Raw genomic sequence first — 16,114 nt, forward strand, 5'->3', positions numbered from 1 at the left:
TTGTTTCTAGCGACATATAAAGTAAAATCTTCTTTCAAAGCTATTTATGGTATATTCTCTTTGTGTTTTTGTATTGTTAACCAATTGTATGGCTGCACTTTTTATCCAGTTCTTTTTTATTAAGGTATGGAATTGTTGTCCAAACGTATTCAGTTTGCAAGAAAATACAGTAATACCCTATTCTCCGAATTTATCCCTAAAGGAACAAAGGTGTAGTTCAAGGTTTCACCCAGAAGTGTGATTCTTCTACAGACATTTTATGTTTCAGAAAACAATTATTCTTTCTTGTATCCCAGAAGGCTTGATAATATGATGTGAAGTAAACACTGGATTGACAAAACCTCGATCATCCCCTGATGTACGCAAGTTGATTGTCATCTGGCTCTGTGGCGCAATGGATAGCGCGTTGGACTTCTAAGTGAATTGGCAAAGTCATTCAAAGGTTGTGGGTTCGAATCCCACCAGAGTCGCATTTTTTACTTTCTTTTTCAAACAAGGAACATTATGCATGTGAGGAATGTTTATTTTTGGCCGATGCTTTAATCTTAGTATTTGACCCAAGTTGAACCTATGTATCTAATACAGCATGCAACTGAATCAAAAGCAGTCTGCCTTCCATTGCAACAGGAACATATTGCTCATAAGCAATACAACATCACTGCCAGAAACTTTGCACTTTCCTAATGTATCCTTCCTTCAGAAACATTGTCTTTATAATAGCTGTAAATGAGATAGACCAAAAACACGACACCCTACACTCAGACATTTGTTTCTAGCGACATATAAAGTAAAATCTTCTTTCAAAGCTATTTATGGTATATTCTCTTTGTGTTTTTGTATTGTTAACCAATTGTATGGCTGCACTTTTTATCCAGTTCTTTTTTATTAAGGTATGGAATTGTTGTCCAAACGTATTCAGTTTGCAAGAAAATACAGTAATACCCTATTCTCCGAATTTATCCCTAAAGGAACAAAGGTGTAGTTCAAGGTTTCACCCAGAAGTGTGATTCTTCTACAGACATTTTATTTTTCAGAAAACAATTATTCTTTCTTGTATCCCAGAAGGCTTGATAATATGATGTGAAGTAAACACTGGATTGACAAAACTTCGATCACCCCTTAATGTACGCAAGTTGATTTTCATCTGGCTCTGTGGCGCAATGGATAGCGCGTTGGACTTCTAAGTGAATTGGCAAAGTCATTCAAAGGTTGTGGGCTCGAATCCCACCAGAGTCGCATTTTTTACTTTCTAATTCAAACAAGGAACATTATGCATGTGAGGAATGTTTATTTTTGGCCGATGCTTTAATCTTAGTATTTGACCCAAGTTGAACCTATGTATCTAATACAGCATGCAACTGAATCAAAAGCAGTCTGCCTTCCATTGCAACAGGAACATATTGCTCATAAGCAATACAACATCACTGCCAGAAACTTGGCACTTTTCTAATGTATCCTTCCTTCAGAAACATTGTCTTTATAATAGCTGTAAATGAGATAGACCAAAACACGACACCCTACACTCAGACATTTGTTTCTAGCGACATATAAAGTAAAATCTTCTTTCAAAGCTATTTATGGTATATTCTCTTTGTGTTTTTGTATTGTTAACCAATTGTATGGCTGCACTTTTTATCCAGTTCTTTTTTATTAAGGTATGGAATTGTTGTCCAAACGTATTCAGTTTGCAAGAAAATACAGTAATACCCTATTCTCCGAATTTATCCCTAAAGGAACAAAGGTGTAATTCAAGGTTTCACCCAGAAGTGTGATTCTTCTACAGACATTTTATGTTTCAGAAAACAATTATTCTTTCTTGTATCCCAGAAGGCTTGATAATATGATGTGAAGTAAACACTGGATTGACAAAACTTCGATCATCCCTTAATGTACGCAAGTTGATTTTCATCTGGCTCTGTGGCGCAATGGATAGCGCGTTGGACTTCTAAGTGAATTGGCAAAGTCATTCAAAGGTTGTGGGTTCGAATCCCACCAGAGTCGTATTTTTTACTTTCTTATTCAAACAAGGAACATTATGCATGTGAGGAATGTTTATTTTTGGCCGATGCTTTAATCTTAGTATTTGACCCAAGTTGAACCAATGTATCTAATACAGCATGCAACTGAATCAAAAGCAGTCTGCCTTCCATTGCAACAGGAACATATTGCTCATAAGGAATACAACATCACTGCCAAAAACTTTGCACTTTCCTAATGTATCCTTCCTTCAGAAACATTGTCTTTATAATAGCTGTAAATGAGATAGACCAAAAACACGACACCCTACACTCAGACATTTGTTTCTAGCGACATATAAAGTAAAATCTTCTTTCAAAGCTATTTATGGTATATTCTCTTTGTGTTTTTGTATTGTTAACCAATTGTATGGCTGCACTTTTTATCCAGTTCTTTTTTATTAAGGTATGGAATTGTTGTCCAAACGTATTCAGTTTGCAAGAAAATACAGTAATACCCTATTCTCCGAATTTATCCCTAAAGGAACAAAGGTGTAGTTCAAGGTTGCACCCAGAAGTGTGATTCTTCTACAGACATTTTATTTTTCAGAAAACAATTATTCTTTCTTGTATCCCAGAAGGCTTGATAATATGATGTGAAGTAAACACTGGATTGACAAAACTTCGATCACCCCTTAATGTACGCAAGTTGATTTTCATCTGGCTCTGTGGCGCAATGGATAGCGCGTTGGACTTCTAAGTGAATTGGCAAAGTCATTCAAAGGTTGTGGGCTCGAATCCCACCAGAGTCGCATTTTTTACTTTCTAATTCAAACAAGGAACATTATGCATGTGAGGAATGTTTATTTTTGGCCGATGCTTTAATCTTAGTATTTGACCCAAGTTGAACCTATGTATCTAATACAGCATGCAACTGAATCAAAAGCAGTCTGCCTTCCATTGCAACAGGAACATATTGCTCATAAGCAATACAACATCACTGCCAGAAACTTGGCACTTTTCTAATGTATCCTTCCTTCAGAAACATTGTCTTTATAATAGCTGTAAATGAGATAGACCAAAACACGACACCCTACACTCAGACATTTGTTTCTAGCGACATATAAAGTAAAATCTTCTTTCAAAGCTATTTATGGTATATTCTCTTTGTGTTTTTGTATTGTTAACCAATTGTATGGCTGCACTTTTTATCCAGTTCTTTTTTATTAAGGTATGGAATTGTTGTCCAAACGTATTCAGTTTGCAAGAAAATACAGTAATACCCTATTCTCCGAATTTATCCCTAAAGGAACAACGGTGTAGTTCAAGGTTTCACCCAGAAGTGTGATTCTTCTACAGACATTTTATGTTTCAGAAAACAATTATTCTTTCTTGTATCCCAGAAGGCTTGATAATATGATGTGAAGTAAACACTGGATTGACAAAACTTCGATCATCCCTTAATGTACGCAAGTTGATTTTCATCTGGCTCTGTGGCGCAATGGATAGCGCGTTGGACTTCTAAGTGAATTGGCAAAGTCATTCAAAGGTTGTGGGTTCGAATCCCACCAGAGTCGTATTTTTTACTTTCTTATTCAAACAAGGAACATTATGCATGTGAGGAATGTTTATTTTTGGCCGATGCTTTAATCTTAGTATTTGACCCAAGTTGAACCAATGTATCTAATACAGCATGCAACTGAATCAAAAGCAGTCTGCCTTCCATTGCAACAGGAACATATTGCTCATAAGGAATACAACATCACTGCCAAAAACTTTGCACTTTCCTAATGTATCCTTCCTTCAGAAACATTGTCTTTATAATAGCTGTAAATGAGATAGACCAAAAACACGACACCCTACACTCAGACATTTATTTCTAGCGACATATAAAGTAAAATCTTCTTTCAAAGCTATTTATGGTATATTCTCTTTGTGTTTTTGTATTGTTAACCAATTGTATGGCTGCACTTTTTATCCAGTTCTTTTTTATTAAGGTATGGAATTGTTGTCCAAACGTATTCAGTTTGCAAGAAAATACAGTAATACCCTATTCTCCGAATTTATCCCTAAAGGAACAAAGGTGTAGTTCAAGGTTGCACCCAGAAGTGTGATTCTTCTACAGACATTTTATTTTTCAGAAAACAATTATTCTTTCTTGTATCCCAGAAGGCTTGATAATATGATGTGAAGTAAACACTGGATTGACAAAACTTCGATCACCCCTTAATGTACGCAAGTTGATTTTCATCTGGCTCTGTGGCGCAATGGATAGCGCGTTGGACTTCTAAGTGAATTGGCAAAGTCATTCAAAGGTTGTGGGCTCGAATCCCACCAGAGTCGCATTTTTTACTTTCTAATTCAAACAAGGAACATTATGCATGTGAGGAATGTTTATTTTTGGCCGATGCTTTAATCTTAGTATTTGACCCAAGTTGAACCTATGTATCTAATACAGCATGCAACTGAATCAAAAGCAGTCTGCCTTCCATTGCAACAGGAACATATTGCTCATAAGCAATACAACATCACTGCCAGAAACTTGGCACTTTTCTAATGTATCCTTCCTTCAGAAACATTGTCTTTATAATAGCTGTAAATGAGATAGACCAAAACACGACACCCTACACTCAGACATTTGTTTCTAGCGACATATAAAGTAAAATCTTCTTTCAAAGCTATTTATGGTATATTCTCTTTGTGTTTTTGTATTGTTAACCAATTGTATGGCTGCACTTTTTATCCAGTTCTTTTTTATTAAGGTATGGAATTGTTGTCCAAACGTATTCAGTTTGCAAGAAAATACAGTAATACCCTATTCTCCGAATTTATCCCTAAAGGAACAAAGGTGTAGTTCAAGGTTTCACCCAGAAGTGTGATTCTTCTACAGACATTTTATGTTTCAGAAAACAATTATTCTTTCTTGTATCCCAGAAGGCTTGATAATATGATGTGAAGTAAACACTGGATTGACAAAACCTCGATCATCCCCTGATGTACGCAAGTTGATTGTCATCTGGCTCTGTGGCGCAATGGATAGCGCGTTGGACTTCTAAGTGAATTGGCAAAGTCATTCAAAGGTTGTGGGTTCGAATCCCACCAGAGTTGCATTTTTTACTTTCTTTTTCAAACAAGGAACATTATGCATGTGAGGAATGTTTATTTTTGGCCGATGCTTTAATCTTAGTATTTGACCCAAGTTGAACCAATGTATCTAATACAGCATGCAACTGAATCAAAAGCAGTCTGCCTTCCATTGCAACAGGAACATATTGCTCATAAGGAATACAACATCACTGCCAAAAACTTTGCACTTTCCTAATGTATCCTTCCTTCAGAAACATTGTCTTTATAATAGCTGTAAATGAGATAGACCAAAAACACGACACCCTACACTCAGACATTTGTTTCTAGCGACATATAAAGTAAAATCTTCTTTCAAAGCTATTTATGGTATATTCTCTTTGTGTTTTTGTATTGTTAACCAATTGTATGGCTGCACTTTTTATCCAGTTCTTTTTTATTAAGGTATGGAATTGTTGTCCAAACGTATTCAGTTTGCAAGAAAATACAGTAATACCCTATTCTCCGAATTTATCCCTAAAGGAACAAAGGTGTAGTTCAAGGTTGCACCCAGAAGTGTGATTCTTCTACAGACATTTTATTTTTCAGAAAACAATTATTCTTTCTTGTATCCCAGAAGGCTTGATAATATGATGTGAAGTAAACACTGGATTGACAAAACTTCGATCACCCCTTAATGTACGCAAGTTGATTTTCATCTGGCTCTGTGGCGCAATGGATAGCGCATTGGACTTCTAAGTGAATTGGCAAAGTCATTCAAAGGTTATGGACTCGAATCCCACCAGAGTCGCATTTTTTACTTTCTAATTCAAACAAGGAACATTATGCATGTGAGGAATGTTTATTTTTGGCCGATGCTTTAATCTTAGTATTTGACCCAAGTTGAACCTATGTATCTAATACAGCATGCAACTGAATCAAAAGCAGTCTGCCTTCCATTGCAACAGGAACATATTGCTCATAAGCAATACAACATCACTGCCAGAAACTTGGCACTTTTCTAATGTATCCTTCCTTCAGAAACATTGTCTTTATAATAGCTGTAAATGAGATAGACCAAAACACGACACCCTACGCTCAGACATTTGTTTCTAGCGACATATAAAGTAAAATCTTCTTTCAAAGCTATTTATGGTATATTCTCTTTGTGTTTTTGTATTGTTAACCAATTGCATGTCTGCACTTTTTATCCAGTTCTTTTTTATTAAGGTATGGAATTGTTGTCCAAACCAATTCACTTGGCAAGAAAATACTGTAATACCCTATTCTCCGAATTTATCCCTAAAGGAACAAAGGTGTAGTTCAAGGTTTCACCCAGAAGTGTGATTCTTCTACAGACATTTTATGTTTCGGAAAACAATTATTCTTTCTTGTATCCCAGAAGGCTTGATAATATGATGTGAAGTAAACACTGGATTGACAAAACGTCGATCATCCCTTACTGTACGCAAGTGGATTTTTATCTCCCTCTGTGGCGCAATGGATAGCGCGTTGGACTTCTAAGTTAATTTGCAAAGTCATTCAAAGGTTGTGGTTTTGAATCCCACCAGAGTCGCATTTTTTACTTTCTTATTCAAACAAGGAACATTATGCATGTGAGGAATGTCTATTTTTGGCCGATGCTTTAATCTTAGTATTTTTCCCAAGTTGAACCTATGTATCTAATACAGCATGCAACTGAATCAAAAGCAGTCTGCCTTCCATTGCAACAGGAACATATTGCTCATAAGCAATACAGCATCACTGCCAGAAACTTTGCACTTTCCTAATGTATCCTTCCTTCAGAAACATTGTCTTTATAATAGCTGTAAATGAGATAGACCAAAACACGACACCCTACGCTCAGACATTTGTTTCTAGCGACATATAAAGTAAAATCTTCTTTCAAAGCTATTTATGGTATATTCTCTTTGTGTTTTTGCATTGTTAACCAATTGTATGTCTGCACTTTTTATCCAGTTCTTTTTTATTAAGGTATGGAATTGTTGTCCAAACCAATTCACTTGGCAAGAAAATACTGTAATACCCTATTCTCCGAATTTATCCCTAAAGGAACAAAGGTGTAGTTCAAGGTTTCACCCAGAAGTGTGATTCTTCTACAGACATTTTATGTTTCCGAAAACAATTATTCTTTCTTGTATCCCAGAAGGCTTGATAATATGATGTGAAGTAAACACCGGATTGACAAAACTTCGATCATCCCTTAATGTACGCAAGTTGATGTGCATCTGGCTCTGTGGCGCAATGGATAGCGCGTTGGACTTCTAAGTGAATTGGCAAAGTCATTCAAAGGTTGTGGGTTCGAATCCCACCAGAGTCGTATTTTTTACTTTCTTATTCAAACAAGGAACATTATGCATGTGAGGAATGTTTATTTTTGGCCGATGCTTTAATCTTAGTATTTGACCCAAGTTGAACCAATGTATCTAATACAGCATGCAACTGAATCAAAAGCAGTCTGCCTTCCATTGCAACAGGAACATATTGCTCATAAGGAATACAACATCACTGCCAAAAACTTTGCACTTTCCTAATGTATCCTTCCTTCAGAAACATTGTCTTTATAATAGCTGTAAATGAGATAGACCAAAAACACGACACCCTACACTCAGACATTTATTTCTAGCGACATATAAAGTAAAATCTTCTTTCAAAGCTATTTATGGTATATTCTCTTTGTGTTTTTGTATTGTTAACCAATTGTATGGCTGCACTTTTTATCCAGTTCTTTTTTATTAAGGTATGGAATTGTTGTCCAAACGTATTCAGTTTGCAAGAAAATACAGTAATACCCTATTCTCCGAATTTATCCCTAAAGGAACAAAGGTGTAGTTCAAGGTTGCACCCAGAAGTGTGATTCTTCTACAGACATTTTATTTTTCAGAAAACAATTATTCTTTCTTGTATCCCAGAAGGCTTGATAATATGATGTGAAGTAAACACTGGATTGACAAAACTTCGATCACCCCTTAATGTACGCAAGTTGATTTTCATCTGGCTCTGTGGCGCAATGGATAGCGCGTTGGACTTCTAAGTGAATTGGCAAAGTCATTCAAAGGTTGTGGGCTCGAATCCCACCAGAGTCGCATTTTTTACTTTCTAATTCAAACAAGGAACATTATGCATGTGAGGAATGTTTATTTTTGGCCGATGCTTTAATCTTAGTATTTGACCCAAGTTGAACCTATGTATCTAATACAGCATGCAACTGAATCAAAAGCAGTCTGCCTTCCATTGCAACAGGAACATATTGCTCATAAGCAATACAACATCACTGCCAGAAACTTGGCACTTTTCTAATGTATCCTTCCTTCAGAAACATTGTCTTTATAATAGCTGTAAATGAGATAGACCAAAACACGACACCCTACACTCAGACATTTGTTTCTAGCGACATATAAAGTAAAATCTTCTTTCAAAGCTATTTATGGTATATTCTCTTTGTGTTTTTGTATTGTTAACCAATTGTATGGCTGCACTTTTTATCCAGTTCTTTTTTATTAAGGTATGGAATTGTTGTCCAAACGTATTCAGTTTGCAAGAAAATACAGTAATACCCTATTCTCCGAATTTATCCCTAAAGGAACAAAGGTGTAGTTCAAGGTTTCACCCAGAAGTGTGATTCTTCTACAGACATTTTATGTTTCAGAAAACAATTATTCTTTCTTGTATCCCAGAAGGCTTGATAATATGATGTGAAGTAAACACTGGATTGACAAAACCTCGATCATCCCCTGATGTACGCAAGTTGATTGTCATCTGGCTCTGTGGCGCAATGGATAGCGCGTTGGACTTCTAAGTGAATTGGCAAAGTCATTCAAAGGTTGTGGGTTCGAATCCCACCAGAGTTGCATTTTTTACTTTCTTTTTCAAACAAGGAACATTATGCATGTGAGGAATGTTTATTTTTGGCCGATGCTTTAATCTTAGTATTTGACCCAAGTTGAACCAATGTATCTAATACAGCATGCAACTGAATCAAAAGCAGTCTGCCTTCCATTGCAACAGGAACATATTGCTCATAAGGAATACAACATCACTGCCAAAAACTTTGCACTTTCCTAATGTATCCTTCCTTCAGAAACATTGTCTTTATAATAGCTGTAAATGAGATAGACCAAAAACACGACACCCTACACTCAGACATTTGTTTCTAGCGACATATAAAGTAAAATCTTCTTTCAAAGCTATTTATGGTATATTCTCTTTGTGTTTTTGTATTGTTAACCAATTGTATGGCTGCACTTTTTATCCAGTTCTTTTTTATTAAGGTATGGAATTGTTGTCCAAACGTATTCAGTTTGCAAGAAAATACAGTAATACCCTATTCTCCGAATTTATCCCTAAAGGAACAAAGGTGTAGTTCAAGGTTGCACCCAGAAGTGTGATTCTTCTACAGACATTTTATTTTTCAGAAAACAATTATTCTTTCTTGTATCCCAGAAGGCTTGATAATATGATGTGAAGTAAACACTGGATTGACAAAACTTCGATCACCCCTTAATGTACGCAAGTTGATTTTCATCTGGCTCTGTGGCGCAATGGATAGCGCATTGGACTTCTAAGTGAATTGGCAAAGTCATTCAAAGGTTATGGACTCGAATCCCACCAGAGTCGCATTTTTTACTTTCTAATTCAAACAAGGAACATTATGCATGTGAGGAATGTTTATTTTTGGCCGATGCTTTAATCTTAGTATTTGACCCAAGTTGAACCTATGTATCTAATACAGCATGCAACTGAATCAAAAGCAGTCTGCCTTCCATTGCAACAGGAACATATTGCTCATAAGCAATACAACATCACTGCCAGAAACTTGGCACTTTTCTAATGTATCCTTCCTTCAGAAACATTGTCTTTATAATAGCTGTAAATGAGATAGACCAAAACACGACACCCTACGCTCAGACATTTGTTTCTAGCGACATATAAAGTAAAATCTTCTTTCAAAGCTATTTATGGTATATTCTCTTTGTGTTTTTGTATTGTTAACCAATTGCATGTCTGCACTTTTTATCCAGTTCTTTTTTATTAAGGTATGGAATTGTTGTCCAAACCAATTCACTTGGCAAGAAAATACTGTAATACCCTATTCTCCGAATTTATCCCTAAAGGAACAAAGGTGTAGTTCAAGGTTTCACCCAGAAGTGTGATTCTTCTACAGACATTTTATGTTTCGGAAAACAATTATTCTTTCTTGTATCCCAGAAGGCTTGATAATATGATGTGAAGTAAACACTGGATTGACAAAACGTCGATCATCCCTTACTGTACGCAAGTGGATTTTTATCTCCCTCTGTGGCGCAATGGATAGCGCGTTGGACTTCTAAGTTAATTTGCAAAGTCATTCAAAGGTTGTGGTTTTGAATCCCACCAGAGTCGCATTTTTTACTTTCTTATTCAAACAAGGAACATTATGCATGTGAGGAATGTCTATTTTTGGCCGATGCTTTAATCTTAGTATTTTTCCCAAGTTGAACCTATGTATCTAATACAGCATGCAACTGAATCAAAAGCAGTCTGCCTTCCATTGCAACAGGAACATATTGCTCATAAGCAATACAGCATCACTGCCAGAAACTTTGCACTTTCCTAATGTATCCTTCCTTCAGAAACATTGTCTTTATAATAGCTGTAAATGAGATAGACCAAAACACGACACCCTACGCTCAGACATTTGTTTCTAGCGACATATAAAGTAAAATCTTCTTTCAAAGCTATTTATGGTATATTCTCTTTGTGTTTTTGCATTGTTAACCAATTGTATGTCTGCACTTTTTATCCAGTTCTTTTTTATTAAGGTATGGAATTGTTGTCCAAACCAATTCACTTGGCAAGAAAATACTGTAATACCCTATTCTCCGAATTTATCCCTAAAGGAACAAAGGTGTAGTTCAAGGTTTCACCCAGAAGTGTGATTCTTCTACAGACATTTTATGTTTCCGAAAACAATTATTCTTTCTTGTATCCCAGAAGGCTTGATAATATGATGTGAAGTAAACACCGGATTGACAAAACTTCGATCATCCCTTAATGTACGCAAGTTGATGTGCATCTGGCTCTGTGGCGCAATGGATAGCGCGTTGGACTTCTAAGTGAATTGGCAAAGTCATTCAAAGGTTGTGGGTTCGAATCCCACCAGAGTCGCATTTTTTACTTTCTTATTCAAACAAGGAACATTATGCATGTGAGGAATGTTTATTTTTGGCCGATGCTTTAATCTTAGTATTTGACCCAAGTTGAACCAATGTATCTAATACAGCATGCAACTGAATCAAAAGCAGTCTGCCTTCCATTGCAACAGGAACATATTGCTCATAAGCAATACAACATCACTGCCAGAAACTTTGCACTTTCCTAATGTATCCTTCCTTCAGAAACATTGTCTTTATAATAGCTGTAAATGAGATAGACCAAAAACACGACACCCTACACTTAGACATTTGTTTCTAGCGACATATAAAGTAAAATCTTCTTTCAAAGCTATTTATGGTATATTCTCTTTGTGTTTTTGTATTGTTAACCAATTGTATGGCTGCACTTTTTATCCAGTTCTTTTTTATTAAGGTATGGAATTGTTGTCCAAACGTATTCAGTTTGCAAGAAAATACAGTAATACCCTATTCTCCGAATTTATCCCTAAAGGAACAAAGGTGTAGTTCAAGGTTGCACCCAGAAGTGTGATTCTTCTACAGACATTTTATTTTTCAGAAAACAATTATTCTTTCTTGTATCCCAGAAGGCTTGATAATATGATGTGAAGTAAACACTGGATTGACAAAACTTTGATCACCCCTTAATGTACGCAAGTTGATTTTCATCTGGCTCTGTGGCCCAATGGATAGCGCGTTGGACTTCTAAGTGAATTGGCAAAGTCATTCAAAGGTTGTGGGCTCGAATCCGACCAGAGTCGCATTTTTTACTTTCTAATTCAAACAAGGAACATTATGCATGTGAGGAATGTTTATTTTTGGCCGATGCTTTAATCTTAGTATTTGACCCAAGTTGAACCTATGTATCTAATACAGCATGCAACTGAATCAAAAGCAGTCTGCCTTCCATTGCAACAGGAACATATTGCTCATAAGCAATACAACATCACTGCCAGAAACTTTGCACTTTCCTAATGTATCCTTCCTTCAGAAACATTGTCTTTATAATAGCTGTAAATGAGATAGACCAAAAACACAACACCCTACACTCAGACATTTTTTTCTAGCGACATATAAAGTAAAATCTTCTTTCAAAGCTATTTATGGTATATTCTCTTTGTGTTTTTGTATTGTTAACCAATTGTATGGCTGCACTTTTTATCCAGTTCTTTTTTATTAAGGTATGGAATTGTTGTCCAAACGTATTCAGTTTGCAAGAAAATACAGTAATACCCTATTCTCCGAATTTATCCCTAAAGGAACAAAGGTGTAGTTCAAGGTTGCACCCAGAAGTGTGATTCTTCTACAGACATTTTATTTTTCAGAAAACAATTATTCTTTCTTGTATCCCAGAAGGCTTGATAATATGATGTGAAGTAAACACTGGATTGACAAAACTTCGATCACCCCTTAATGTACGCAAGTTGATTTTCATCTGGCTCTGTGGCGCAATGGATAGCGCGTTGGACTTCTAAGTGAATTGGCAAAGTCATTCAAAGGTTATGGACTCGAATCCCACCAGAGTCGCATTTTTTACTTTCTAATTCAAACAAGGAACATTATGCATGTGAGGAATGTTTATTTTTGGCCGATGCTTTAATCTTAGTATTTGACCCAAGTTGAACCTATGTATCTAATACAGCATGCAACTGAATCAAAAGCAGTCTGCCTTCCATTGCAACAGGAACATATTGCTCATAAGCAATACAACATCACTGCCAGAAACTTGGCACTTTTCTAATGTATCCTTCCTTCAGAAACATTGTCTTTATAATAGCTGTAAATGAGATAGACCAAAACACGACACCCTACGCTCAGACATTTGTTTCTAGCGACATATAAAGTAAAATCTTCTTTCAAAGCTATTTATGGTATATTCTCTTTGTGTTTTTGTATTGTTAACCAATTGCATGTCTGCACTTTTTATCCAGTTCTTTTTTATTAAGGTATGGAATTGTTGTCCAAACCAATTCACTTGGCAAGAAAATACTGTAATACCCTATTCTCCGAATTTATCCCTAAAGGAACAAAGGTGTAGTTCAAGGTTTCACCCAGAAGTGTGATTCTTCTACAGACATTTTATGTTTCGGAAAACAATTATTCTTTCTTGTATCCCAGAAGGCTTGATAATATGATGTGAAGTAAACACTGGATTGACAAAACGTCGATCATCCCTTACTGTACGCAAGTGGATTTTTATCTCCCTCTGTGGCGCAATGGATAGCGCGTTGGACTTCTAAGTGAATTTGCAAAGTCATTCAAAGGTTGTGGTTTTGAATCCCACCAGAGTCGCATTTTTTACTTTCTTATTCAAACAAGGAACATTATGCATGTGAGGAATGTCTATTTTTGGCCGATGCTTTAATCTTAGTATTTTTCCCAAGTTGAACCTATGTATCTAATACAGCATGCAACTGAATCAAAAGCAGTCTGCCTTCCATTGCAACAGGAACATATTGCTCATAAGCAATACAGCATCACTGCCAGAAACTTTGCACTTTCCTAATGTATCCTTCCTTCAGAAACATTGTCTTTATAATAGCTGTAAATGAGATAGACCAAAAACACGACACCCTACACTCAGACATTTGTTTCTAGCGACATATAAAGTAAAATCTTCTTTCAAAGCTATTTATGGTATATTCTCTTTGTGTTTTTGTATTGTTAACCAATTGTATGGCTGCACTTTTTATCCAGTTCTTTTTTATTAAGGTATGGAATTGCTGTCCAAACGTATTCAGTTTGCAAGAAAATACAGTAATACCCTATTCTCCGAATTTATCCCTAAAGGAACAAAGGTGTAGTTCAAGGTTGCACCCAGAAGTGTGATTCTTCTACAGACATTTTATTTTTCAGAAAACAATTATTCTTTCTTGTATCCCAGAAGGCTTGATAATATGATGTGAAGTAAACACTGGATTGACAAAACTTCGATCACCCCTTAATGTACGCAAGTTGATTTTCATCTGGCTCTGTGGCGCAATGGATAGCGCGTTGGACTTCTAAGTGAATTGGCAAAGTCATTCAAAGGTTGTGGGCTCGAATCCCACCAGAGTTGCATTTTTTACTTTCTAATTCAAACAAGGAACATTATGCATGTGAGGAATGTTTATTTTTGGCCGATGCTTTAATCTTAGTATTTGACCCAAGTTGAACCTATGTATCTAATACAGCATGCAACTGAATCAAAAGCAGTCTGACTTCCATTGCAACAGGAACATATTGCTCATAAGCAATACAACATCACTGCCAGAAACTTGGCACTTTTCTAATGTATCCTTCCTTCAGAAACATTGTCTTTATAATAGCTGTAAATGAGATAGACCAAAAACACGACACCCTACACTCAGACATTTGTTTCTAGCGACATATAAAGTAAAATCTTCTTTCAAAGCTATTTATGGTATATTCTCTTTGTGTTTTTGTATTGTTAACCAATTGTATGGCTGCACTTTTTATCCAGTTCTTTTTTATTAAGGTATGGAATTGTTGTCCAAACGTATTCAGTTTGCAAGAAAATACAGTAATACCCTATTCTCCGAATTTATCCCTAAAGGAACAAAGGTGTAGTTCAAGGTTTCACCCAGAAGTGTGATTCTTCTACAGACATTTTATGTTTCAGAAAACAATTATTCTTTCTTGTATCCCAGAAGGCTTGATAATATGATGTGAAGTAAACACTGGATTGACAAAACCTCGATCATCCCCTGATGTACGCAAGTTGATTGTCATCTGGCTCTGTGGCGCAATGGATAGCGCGTTGGACTTCTAAGTGAATTGGCAAAGTCATTCAAAGGTTGTGGGTTCGAATCCCACCAGAGTCGCATTTTTTACTTTCTTTTTCAAACAAGGAACATTATGCATGTGAGGAATGTTTATTTTTGGCCGATGCTTTAATCTTAGTATTTGACCCAAGTTGAACCTATGTATCTAATACAGCATGCAACTGAATCAAAAGCAGTCTGCCTTCCATTGCAACAGGAACATATTGCTCATAAGCAATACAACATCACTGCCAGAAACTTTGCACTTTCCTAATGTATCCTTCCTTCAGAAACATTGTCTTTATAATAGCTGTAAATGAGATAGACCAAAAACACGACACCCTACACTCAGACATTTGTTTCTAGCGACATATAAAGTAAAATCTTCTTTCAAAGCTATTTATGGTATATTCTCTTTGTGTTTTTGTATTGTTAACCAATTGTATGGCTGCACTTTTTATCCAGTTCTTTTTTATTAAGGTATGGAATTGTTGTCCAAACGTATTCAGTTTGCAAGAAAATACAGTAATACCCTATTCTCCGAATTTATCCCTAAAGGAACAAAGGTGTAGTTCAAGGTTTCACCCAGAAGTGTGGTTCTTCTACAGACATTTTATTTTTCAGAAAACAATTATTCTTTCTTGTATCCCAGAAGGCTTGATAATATGATGTGAAGTAAACACTGGATTGACAAAACTTCGATCACCCCTTAATGTACGCAAGTTGATTTTCATCTGGCTCTGTGGCGCAATGGATAGCGCGTTGGACTTCTAAGTGAATTGGCAAAGTCATTCAAAGGTTGTGGGTTCGAATCCCACCAGAGTCGTATTTTTTACTTTCTTATTCAAACAAGGAACATTATGCATGTGAGGAATGTTTATTTTTGGCCGATGCTTTAATCTTAGTATTTGACCCAAGTTGAACCAATGTATCTAATACAGCATGCAACTGAATCAAAAGCAGTCTGCCTTCCATTGCAACAGGAACATATTGCTCATAAGGAATACAACATCACTGCCAAAAACTTTGCACTTTCCTAATGTATCCTTCCTTCAGAAACATTGTCTTTATAATAGCTGTAAATGAGATAGACCAAAAACACGACACCCTACACTCAGACATTTGTTTCTAGCGACATATAAAGTAAAATCTTCTTTCA

At 36.1% G+C, this 16,114-nt stretch overlaps 9 non-coding genes across 9 annotated transcripts; all 9 read left to right on the plus strand.

Moving 5' to 3' along the window:
* The first annotated feature begins 380 nt into the window (after window positions 1–380).
* Window positions 381–470, plus strand: TRNAR-UCU (transfer RNA arginine (anticodon UCU)). Its single transcript is given in 2 exon segments — window positions 381–417; window positions 435–470. It is a non-coding gene; the product is annotated as a tRNA-Arg (tRNA).
* A 1,441-nt stretch (window positions 471–1,911) lies between these two features.
* TRNAR-UCU (transfer RNA arginine (anticodon UCU)) lies at window positions 1,912–2,001 on the plus strand. The gene is given in 2 exon segments: window positions 1,912–1,948; window positions 1,966–2,001. It is a non-coding gene; the product is annotated as a tRNA-Arg (tRNA).
* A 1,441-nt stretch (window positions 2,002–3,442) lies between these two features.
* TRNAR-UCU (transfer RNA arginine (anticodon UCU)) lies at window positions 3,443–3,532 on the plus strand. The gene is given in 2 exon segments: window positions 3,443–3,479; window positions 3,497–3,532. It is a non-coding gene; the product is annotated as a tRNA-Arg (tRNA).
* A 1,441-nt stretch (window positions 3,533–4,973) lies between these two features.
* Window positions 4,974–5,063, plus strand: TRNAR-UCU (transfer RNA arginine (anticodon UCU)). The gene is given in 2 exon segments: window positions 4,974–5,010; window positions 5,028–5,063. It is a non-coding gene; the product is annotated as a tRNA-Arg (tRNA).
* A 2,206-nt stretch (window positions 5,064–7,269) lies between these two features.
* On the plus strand, window positions 7,270–7,359 carry TRNAR-UCU (transfer RNA arginine (anticodon UCU)). The gene is given in 2 exon segments: window positions 7,270–7,306; window positions 7,324–7,359. It is a non-coding gene; the product is annotated as a tRNA-Arg (tRNA).
* Window positions 7,360–8,800: 1,441 nt separating this feature from the next.
* On the plus strand, window positions 8,801–8,890 carry TRNAR-UCU (transfer RNA arginine (anticodon UCU)). Its single transcript is given in 2 exon segments — window positions 8,801–8,837; window positions 8,855–8,890. It is a non-coding gene; the product is annotated as a tRNA-Arg (tRNA).
* A 2,206-nt stretch (window positions 8,891–11,096) lies between these two features.
* On the plus strand, window positions 11,097–11,186 carry TRNAR-UCU (transfer RNA arginine (anticodon UCU)). Its single transcript is given in 2 exon segments — window positions 11,097–11,133; window positions 11,151–11,186. It is a non-coding gene; the product is annotated as a tRNA-Arg (tRNA).
* A 3,739-nt stretch (window positions 11,187–14,925) lies between these two features.
* On the plus strand, window positions 14,926–15,015 carry TRNAR-UCU (transfer RNA arginine (anticodon UCU)). Its single transcript is given in 2 exon segments — window positions 14,926–14,962; window positions 14,980–15,015. It is a non-coding gene; the product is annotated as a tRNA-Arg (tRNA).
* A 676-nt stretch (window positions 15,016–15,691) lies between these two features.
* On the plus strand, window positions 15,692–15,781 carry TRNAR-UCU (transfer RNA arginine (anticodon UCU)). The gene is given in 2 exon segments: window positions 15,692–15,728; window positions 15,746–15,781. It is a non-coding gene; the product is annotated as a tRNA-Arg (tRNA).
* Window positions 15,782–16,114: the final 333 nt, after the last annotated feature.

This window comes from Ambystoma mexicanum (assembly GCF_040938575.1).
Source record: "Ambystoma mexicanum isolate Mex_15411 chromosome 12 unlocalized genomic scaffold, UKY_AmexF1_1 Mex_chr12_unloc.1, whole genome shotgun sequence".
Lineage (NCBI taxonomy): Eukaryota > Metazoa > Chordata > Amphibia > Caudata > Ambystomatidae > Ambystoma > Ambystoma mexicanum.